An 8,511-nucleotide genomic window follows, 5' to 3' on the forward strand; every position below is an offset into this window, starting at 1 on the left:
TCGATGAAGCACCTCTCACATGAGAACCATCACTGAGACTGGCCTTGCTTTCAGGTGATTATCAATTGAACTATGGAATCTAGTAGATTCACTGAAAACTCTTCAGCCTTCGGTGAAATTTCTTGCTTCTACATTTTGCATTCCAATACCATTTCTATTTTCCTTGAACCTCTTTTTAGGTTCTGGATATTGTGTTTAGAAATTTGCCTATAGATAGATCCCTTTAAGTCACTACGCTGGGTATGAACGTTAACCTGATTTACTTATTTTTCTCTGCATTCAGGTTGGAAACTCTAGTATCGCTAGATTAACCATAGACTCATGAATGAAACATGTGGTTTCTTATGAACAGTTTCCCCAAGTCTATGCTCATAGGAAAATGAGAAGGAAGCAGGTGATACTCCTATATTTAGCAAAGAAAAAAATGGGAAATATATGTTGATTTTAAACAAAGCATTACATACACAAAGACTCATGGCAAACAATGTCAGCCAAAAATACGTTACTATATCTGTGAAAGCTAATCATTTGCAATTAAGTATACTGTATGGTTTATAAAATTTACTTTCTCTTTGGTAGTTATTATTTAGAGTCTACATTTTAGATGTTTGTTTAGCCTTGGCTTTGTATTGAATGGTTTAGATGTTAGTCATCATCCTTTTATGATAACTTTTCCATTCATCCTTTTTTGTTGGAGCTATCACCATGTAGCTTTTCCAAGAAGCACTCATAGGTACTTCATTCTTGAGATTTGCATGTCTGAAAATGTCCATTGTCTATATATTTGAATATAATTTTGGCTGAGCATTGCCAAGTCGTCACATCTTTCTATGGAGACTTTGGAAGCTTTACTCTACTTTCTTCTGTTTTGAATGTTGCTACAGAAAAGTCTTAGGCTCATCTGATTCATTTCCCCTTATTATAAGGGACTTTATATTTTCCCCATATGCCTGTTCTTTCTTTACATTTTAAATCAAGTAACTTTGCAAAGATATGACTCAGTGTTGGTCATTCTGAGTTCTTTCAATCTAAAGATATGTGTTTGCTATAAGAAAGTTTTCTTCTGTTATATCTTTGAATATTGTTTTCCTGCTTCATTTGCTCAGTTCTCTTCAGAGATGTAAGGATTTCCTGTGTATGGCGTCCAGAATTATTAGTCACAAGTAGTTGTAAATTGAAGCTTAATATTTCAAAATGAGGTCAAACCATAATAAACTGATGGAAGCTATGAAAAAAAGTGTAAGTCAGCTAGAAAAACCCAGAAATGGGATGATCAGACAAAAGGAAGAATTGAAACAAAACTGAAAGACTTTAAAATAAAAACTCTCTTCACAGAAGTGATGTGCAATGTGCCTTTGCAGCTTCTCCTTTCAAGAGGTAAAGTCTGTGTCTTGAATATGTCTGGCCTTGTGACTCGGCCCTAGACAATATACTATGATGGAAGTGATGTTATGCTAATTCTGAGCATAGGTCTCAAAAGCTCTTACACATTTGTTCTCTTGGAACACTGCTCAGCTACCATGTGTACAGGCCTGGGCTAACCTGTTAAAGGATGAGAGACTATGTGGAGCAGAGATAGGCTAACCCAGCCAAGGCCATCCTAGACCAGTTAGCCCCCAACTAACCTATTAGCTGACTGTAGGTGCATGAGGGAGTCCAGCCAAGACCAGAGGAACTGCTCATCTGGGCCCAGTAAATCAGTAACTCACAGACTCATGAGCTAAATAAGTGGTTGTGATTTTAAGTCACTAAGTTTTGGGGTTGTTTTTTATACAGCAAAAGCTAGCTAATATATTCACCTCCCAGTCTGCAACAGGGTGGTATAATAAAAGAATACAGATTTAATGTTAGACAGACCTGGGTTCAAATCCTATCTTTGTTGCTTATTAGCTGTGTGGTCTTGGAGAGTCACTTCATCTGAATTTTTGATGAAATGAGAATAAAACTTTCCACACATAAGTTGTTGTTAGGAATAAATAAGAGTTCATATAAAGCCAGCTAGATAGAGCCTAGAGGGCCACATAAACCAGAGACTCCACTAGCCAGAAGTAGATGGTGCCTGGCTACCACCAATGATCACCCTGACAGGGAACACAGCAGACAGCCCCTGAAGAAGCAGGAGAAACGTGCAGAGCAGAACTCAGATTTGTACAAAAAGACCAGACTTAACGGTCTGACTGAGACTAGAGGAACCCCTGAAGCCATGATTCCCAGACACTCTGTTAACCCAGAACTGGAACCATTCCTGAAGCCCACTCTTCAGGCAAAGATTAGACTGGACTATAAAACAAAAAATAATACTTGTGAAGACTGTGCTTCTTAGTTTAATCAGATACACCAGACCAAATGGGCAGCTCCTGTCCAGAGGCAGGATGAGAAGGCAGGAATGGACAGGAACTGGTTGAATGGACACAAGAAACTCGGGATGGAAAGGGGAAGTGTGCTGTCACATTATAGGGATTGCAACTAATGTCATATAACAATATGTGTATAAATTTTTGTATGAGAAATTAACGTGAGCTGTAAACTTTCACCTAAAGCGCAATAAAAACAAACAAACAAACATAGAGCCTAGCACCTAATAGGTGTGCTTTATCACTGAGGTCTAAGATCCAAGATGACACCTTTTTGAAGTTCAACGTGTAGGAGATACTGTTTTTCTGGGAACCAAGTTTTTTTTTTTTTTGTCACTGATTGTGTATCATTTGCTTTCATTTGTCAGAGAAAATATTCTTTCCACCATAATTTCACTGTTTCATTACCAGCAATTTCCATGTGCACTTTTCAACTTCTGTTTTCCAAAAGACTAAGATAGTGTCTCTTCCCATAAGACATTTGATTGATGATGACCTTGTTCTGCACCAGAGATCTCTAGAGATCTGAGGAACAAAGTTCTGTAGACATAAAGGAGTAAGATGAACCCCACCCATTCCTTTAGACAAAAGTTACTGTGCTGCCAAATGCTGTGGAATTACGTAATTATCAGTTTTCCTTGGTAGATAATTGTGCTTTTTAAATGGTTTCCTGAAAATAGCTTTAAAAAAACCCTACATTTGCTAGCTTCTCTGAAAATTAGGGATAATTTGAGGGGGTTTTGTCTGATTTTCTTATTGCTAAAATGCTGCAGCCAACAGCATTATTAAAGAAGTTGGGACATTTTTTCCCTTCTTATTCTCTTCCCTGACACAGAAGAGGCTGTTTCATTTCTCTGGGTCTCATGTTCTCCACCCACTCTGTTTAAGTGGGATGGTCTAAAGATTCGTGGAACACTTGCAAAATTTTTGAGATTTCAAAGAAGGTTCTGTGCAAACACGGAAGACAAAGTCAAGGACTACCTGCTAAAGACAGTAGCTCTCATGACCAGCTGTGACTGCCCTGCTCTCATATTGCAAAATTAGTTGGGCTGCAGTTTTTTGTTTTTAAACGTGCTTATTCAGGAATTTATTCTGTTCTGTAGTTTAGACCACTCATGGGGATTTGGATCATGCCATTTACCAACTTCAGGTTCAAAAAAATCATCATCGTTTTTAAATATTAGAAATCATGACATTAAAAAAATCAACACTAATAATAACAATAGTTTCAGATCAGTGAGAGGGAGAAGAGAGCTTGTAATTTTTTAACTAGGGTATCTATATACACAAGGAGCCCTGGTGGCACAGTGGTTAAAGCGGTCAGCTGTTAACCAAAAGGTCAGTGGTTCGAACCCACCAGTTTCTCTGTGGGAGGAGGATGTGGTAGTCTACATCCCTAAAGATTTACAGCCTTGGAAACTCTTTGGGGCAGTTCTACTGTGTCCTATAAAGTTGCTGTGAGTCGGAATTGACCTGATGGCAATGGAATGAGTAAGGAGCCCTGGTGGTGCAACAGTTAAGTGCTTGGTTGCTAATTGTAGCATCGACAGTTAGAGTCCACCAGTGGCTCCACAAGACAAAGGATCTGGCAATCTGCTCTTGTAAAGATTTCAGCCTAGGAAACCCTATGAGGCAGTTCTACTCTGTCCTGTAGGGTTGCTGTGAGTTGGAATTGACTTGACGGCACCTGACAACAATAACAATCACTGTCTGGTGGGTTCCATGACCCCATGACACCAGAATTACGTCTGGATGGTGGTTAATAGAAATTCAAAAGTTATCTAGGTAAAACACAGACTGAATTTCTTTATTTGAGAAATTGCCCCAAATTTCATGAGCCAGGCAACTTCTCTGATATCATATCAACATTTTATATACCATGCATACACTTCAAGGTTACCATCTAATTAGTCAACACTACAACTTTGAGAGAAATAAAATCAGGAAGTTTCCTTTTTGAAGGATACAGTTACTCTTAAGTTTCTTTAAATGAAATTATGGATTAAGGAGCTTCTGGGGGTAGGGGTCGCATCAATTCTGTTTGAAATTTATCTTACCCTTGTGTCCAAAAAACCAAAAACCAAACCAGTTGCCATCGAGTTGATTCCAACTCACAGTGACCCTATAGGACAGAGTAGAACTGCCTCATAGGGTTTCCAAGGAGCAGCTGGTGGATTCTAACTGCCGACTTTTGGTTTGCAGCCAAGCTCTTACCCTATTGTTTTTAATGATCCTTGTATCCTCAGTGCCTAGTACAGTGCCTGGAACATAGTAGACACCTATGAAGTACTCAATAATTATTTGTTGGGTGAATCAATCAGTCAAACAGGCATCAAGGTATGGTGGAAGGAGCATGTGCATTGGAATCAGACAGACCTGTATTCCAATTTTCCCTCCGTAACATATTAACTGTATGACCTTAGGTGAGTTTCTTAAGCTCTCCAAGTCTCAGCTTTTGCAAGTGTTTAAAAACTGGAGACAGCTCAAGGAAAACAGCAAGAAAGGTCCTGCCTCACAGAGTTAAGAGGTTTAAAAGAGGTAACTCTTTGTAGGATGCCCTGGTAGATAGTTTGACCAAATGTTTCTTTCTCCTGTGGTATTAGACTTCTCTACTTGGTAGAGATTTTGCGTTGGAGATAGAAAGGTTAGATTAAACCAGAATGACAGAGAATGAGTAACCTGAGAATGTTGTTAAGTGCCATCGAGTTGGCTCCGACTCATAGCGACTCTATGTACAACAGAACAAAACACTGCCCAGTTCTGTGCCATCCTCACAATCGTTGTTATGCTTGAGCCCATTGTTGAAGCCACTGTGACAATCCATCTCATTGAGGGTTCTCCTCTTTTTCGCTGCCCCTCTACCTTACCAAGCACAATGTCCTTCTCCAGGGACTGGTCCCTCCTGATAATATGTCCAAGGAATGCCAGACGAAGTCTTGCCATCCTTGCTTCTGAGGAGCATTCTGGCTGTATTTGTTCCAACACAGATTTGTTCATTCTTCTGGCAGTGCATGGTATACACAATATTCTTCGCCAACACCATAGTTAAAAGACATCAATTCTTCTTTGATCTTCCTTAGTCATTGTCTTGAGAACGAGGAACTTTTATTTTACTCCAGAGTAGTTCTCATTATTATATAAACATATAAATAAGTAAATATTAGTGGCTTGCTCTTCTCCACTTAACCCAAACACAGAACACAGAAATGTGTTGACACTATAGCAAGGGTTGGAAAACCTCTACTGTAAAAGGTCAGATAATAGATATTTTTAGCTTTGTGGACCATACAGTCTCAGTCCCAACTATTCAAAAGCAGCCTTAGACAATGTATAAATGAATGAGTGTGGCTGTGTTCCAATAAAACTTTATTTTGGAAAAACTGGCTTTGTTGATGGCCAAGAAGAATGGGGTTGCCATTTATGAACGCCTTTTTAAGGAGGGGGTGATGGTGGCTGCTATGGGTTGAATAGTGTTCTCCCAAAATACTTATCAACTTGGCTAGGCCATGATTCCCAGTAATGTGTGGTTGTCCACCATTTTGTGACCTGATATGATTATCCTATGTGTTGTAAATCCTAACCTCTATGATGTTAATGAAGCAGGATTAGAGGCGGCTATGTTAATGAGGCAGGACTCAATATACAGGATTAGGTTGTATCTTGAGTCAATCTCATTTGAGATATAAAAGAGAGAATAGAGCAGAGAGGAGAGGGACCTCATTACCACTAAGCAAGAAGAGCCAGGAGTGGAGTGTGTCCTTTGGACTCAGGGTTCCTGCGCTGAGAAGCTCCTAGACCAGCAAAAGATTGATGACAAGGACCTTCCTCCAGAGCTGACAGAAAGAGAAAGCCTTCCTATAGAGCTGGCGTCTTGAATTCAGATTTCTAGCCTCCTAGACTGTGAGAGAATAAATTTTTGCTTGTTAAAGCTATCTACTTGGGGTCTTTCTGCTACAGCAGCACTAGATAACTAAGACAGTGGCCAAGAAGGATGTCCACATGCCAGAGCACCCCAAACCGACAGACAAGAACGTGCCCAACCTTCACGTCATGAAGGCCACGCAGTCTCTCAAGTCACGAGGCTACACGAAGGGACAGTTTGCCTGCAGGCATTGCTACTGGTACCTTACCAAGGTGGGTATCCGGTATCTCCGTAATAACCCCACTTGCTCCCTGCTCCACAGCCGTCCTGAGAATGGCGGACTGAACAACCTGCTAAAGTCACTCCGGGGGAGGACGACAGAGACACAGATGGAGCGCTGTGCCTCCTGGTGCTGACAAGAAAACCGAGGCTGAGGCTGGGTTAGCAGCTGAATTACAGTTTAGAGGTGGATTTAGTTGTGGACGTGGTCATCCACCTCAATAAAGATGGAGGGGATTGTTTTGTGTTGACTAACCTGGAGCCAGAAAAAAAAAGATGGCATTGGGCTGGTTTGGGCCACATGGTACATACAGTTAGCAGCCCTCTGCCCTCAAGCACAGGCCCTGCAGGTGAACTGAAGAACCAGGGTAAGTTTGCCCGCTGTCTCTCTCTTTGAGAGCAGCATCCATATCCTAGGTGACCTTGTATCCCTTATTTGAAATGAAGATGAAATAATTTAGAAATAATTTATCTAAGGCCAAAAGAATCACCGATATATTTATGTTAAATTTTTTATAATTTGAGCCCTGTCATGGATTGAATTATGTCCCTCCAAAAATGTGTGTATCAGTTTGGCTGGGCCATGATTCCCAGTATTGTGTGGTTGTCCTCCATTTTGTGATTTTAATTTTATGTTAAAGAGGATTAGGGTGGGATTGTAACACTCTTACTTAGGTCACATCCCTGATCCAATGTAAAGGGAGTTTCCCTGGGGGTGTGGCCTGCACCACCTTTTATTTTACAAGTGATAAAAGGCAAGGGAAGCAAGCAGAGTGTTGGGGACCTCATACACCAAGAAAGCAGTGCTGGGAGCAGAGTGCATCCTTTGGACCCGGGGTCCCTGTGCAGAGAAGCTGGGAGCATCGATGAGAAGGCTGACAGAGAGAGAAAGCCTTCCCCTGGAGCTAACGCCCTGAATTTGGACTTCCAGCCTACTAGACTGTGAGAGAATGAACTTCTCTTTGTTAAAGCCATCCACTTGGGGTACTGCTGTTATAGTAGCACTAGATGACTAAGACAAGCCCCTAATTTAGGAATTTCTTTATCGTGTTCTCAGTTTCCGTGTGTCTATACATAGGCATGAACCATACAGAAAAGCAAAACCAAACCTGTTGCCATCGAGTCGATTCCAACTCAAAGCAACCCTATAGGACAGAGTAGAACTCCCCAAAGGGTTTCCATGGAGCGGCTGGTGGATTCAAACTAACAACCTTTTGGTTAGCAGCTGTAGCTCTTAACCACTGCGCTACCTGGGCTCTGTGTGAGCCATACATGTACATTTGCAAATGTGAATGTGCACGCGCATGTTCCCAACTTTGTGTGTGTACATGTCTAATTCTGGAGTCTCAGGACCAGATGTCATTTATTTTTACTTCTTTTTTTTTCTTTTTTTTGAACAAAGTTTTGGTAATTCAACAGAAATTACACATTTTATTGTACCATAGTCCAGTTTTCTCAGACTTAAGCCCAGTTCAGTTTGCCAGCCATTATTTCTAGTTGTAGGCCGTGCTTTGAGAAATGCTGGTCAAGTTTAAAACATATCATAGTATCCTATGACACTTGAAATCTTGCCCTGGATCTATTACAATATAGTAAGGACTTGAGGATTGTTTGGACTTTCCTTCTATTACCATCCCACATTTGAAAATTGAAGAGCAGTTTCACAAATGAGTTTGTGTTGATTGCTGTAATACAGAAACAAGTATCTGCATTTTGCTTTTACAGCTCTGAATGCCATATTCGTGGGCATCAGGAGGGCCCAGATGGCAATTTTAGCAGACATTGGAAGTAAATGGATTCATTTAAAAACAGGACCTTGTATCCCAGAAAAGTGGTAACGTATTTTAGATACATTCCTTAAATCACATCTCCACACAGCCGACTTGCAGTTTTCTGAACGAAGTGAGAAGAGACGTTCATGCCTGAAGGACAGCCACAGGAAATCCCATATTTTATCTTAGGCAGTAGTATTGACCTCTTCTTCCTCTTTGAAACCTTTCACTGGAGTGAATTCGG

General features: G+C 40.6%; 1 pseudogene; it reads left to right on the plus strand.

The window, feature by feature from the left end:
* Positions 1-6,720, plus strand: part of LOC111820758 (40S ribosomal protein S10 pseudogene) — a 27,508-nt pseudogene extending 20,788 nt beyond the window's left edge.
* The last annotated feature ends 1,791 nt before the right edge of the window (positions 6,721-8,511 follow it).

The sequence above is a fragment of the Trichechus manatus genome, unplaced genomic scaffold (genome assembly GCF_000243295.1).
Source record: "Trichechus manatus latirostris isolate Lorelei unplaced genomic scaffold, TriManLat1.0 scaffold00049, whole genome shotgun sequence".
NCBI classification, from domain to species: Eukaryota; Metazoa; Chordata; class Mammalia; order Sirenia; family Trichechidae; genus Trichechus; species Trichechus manatus.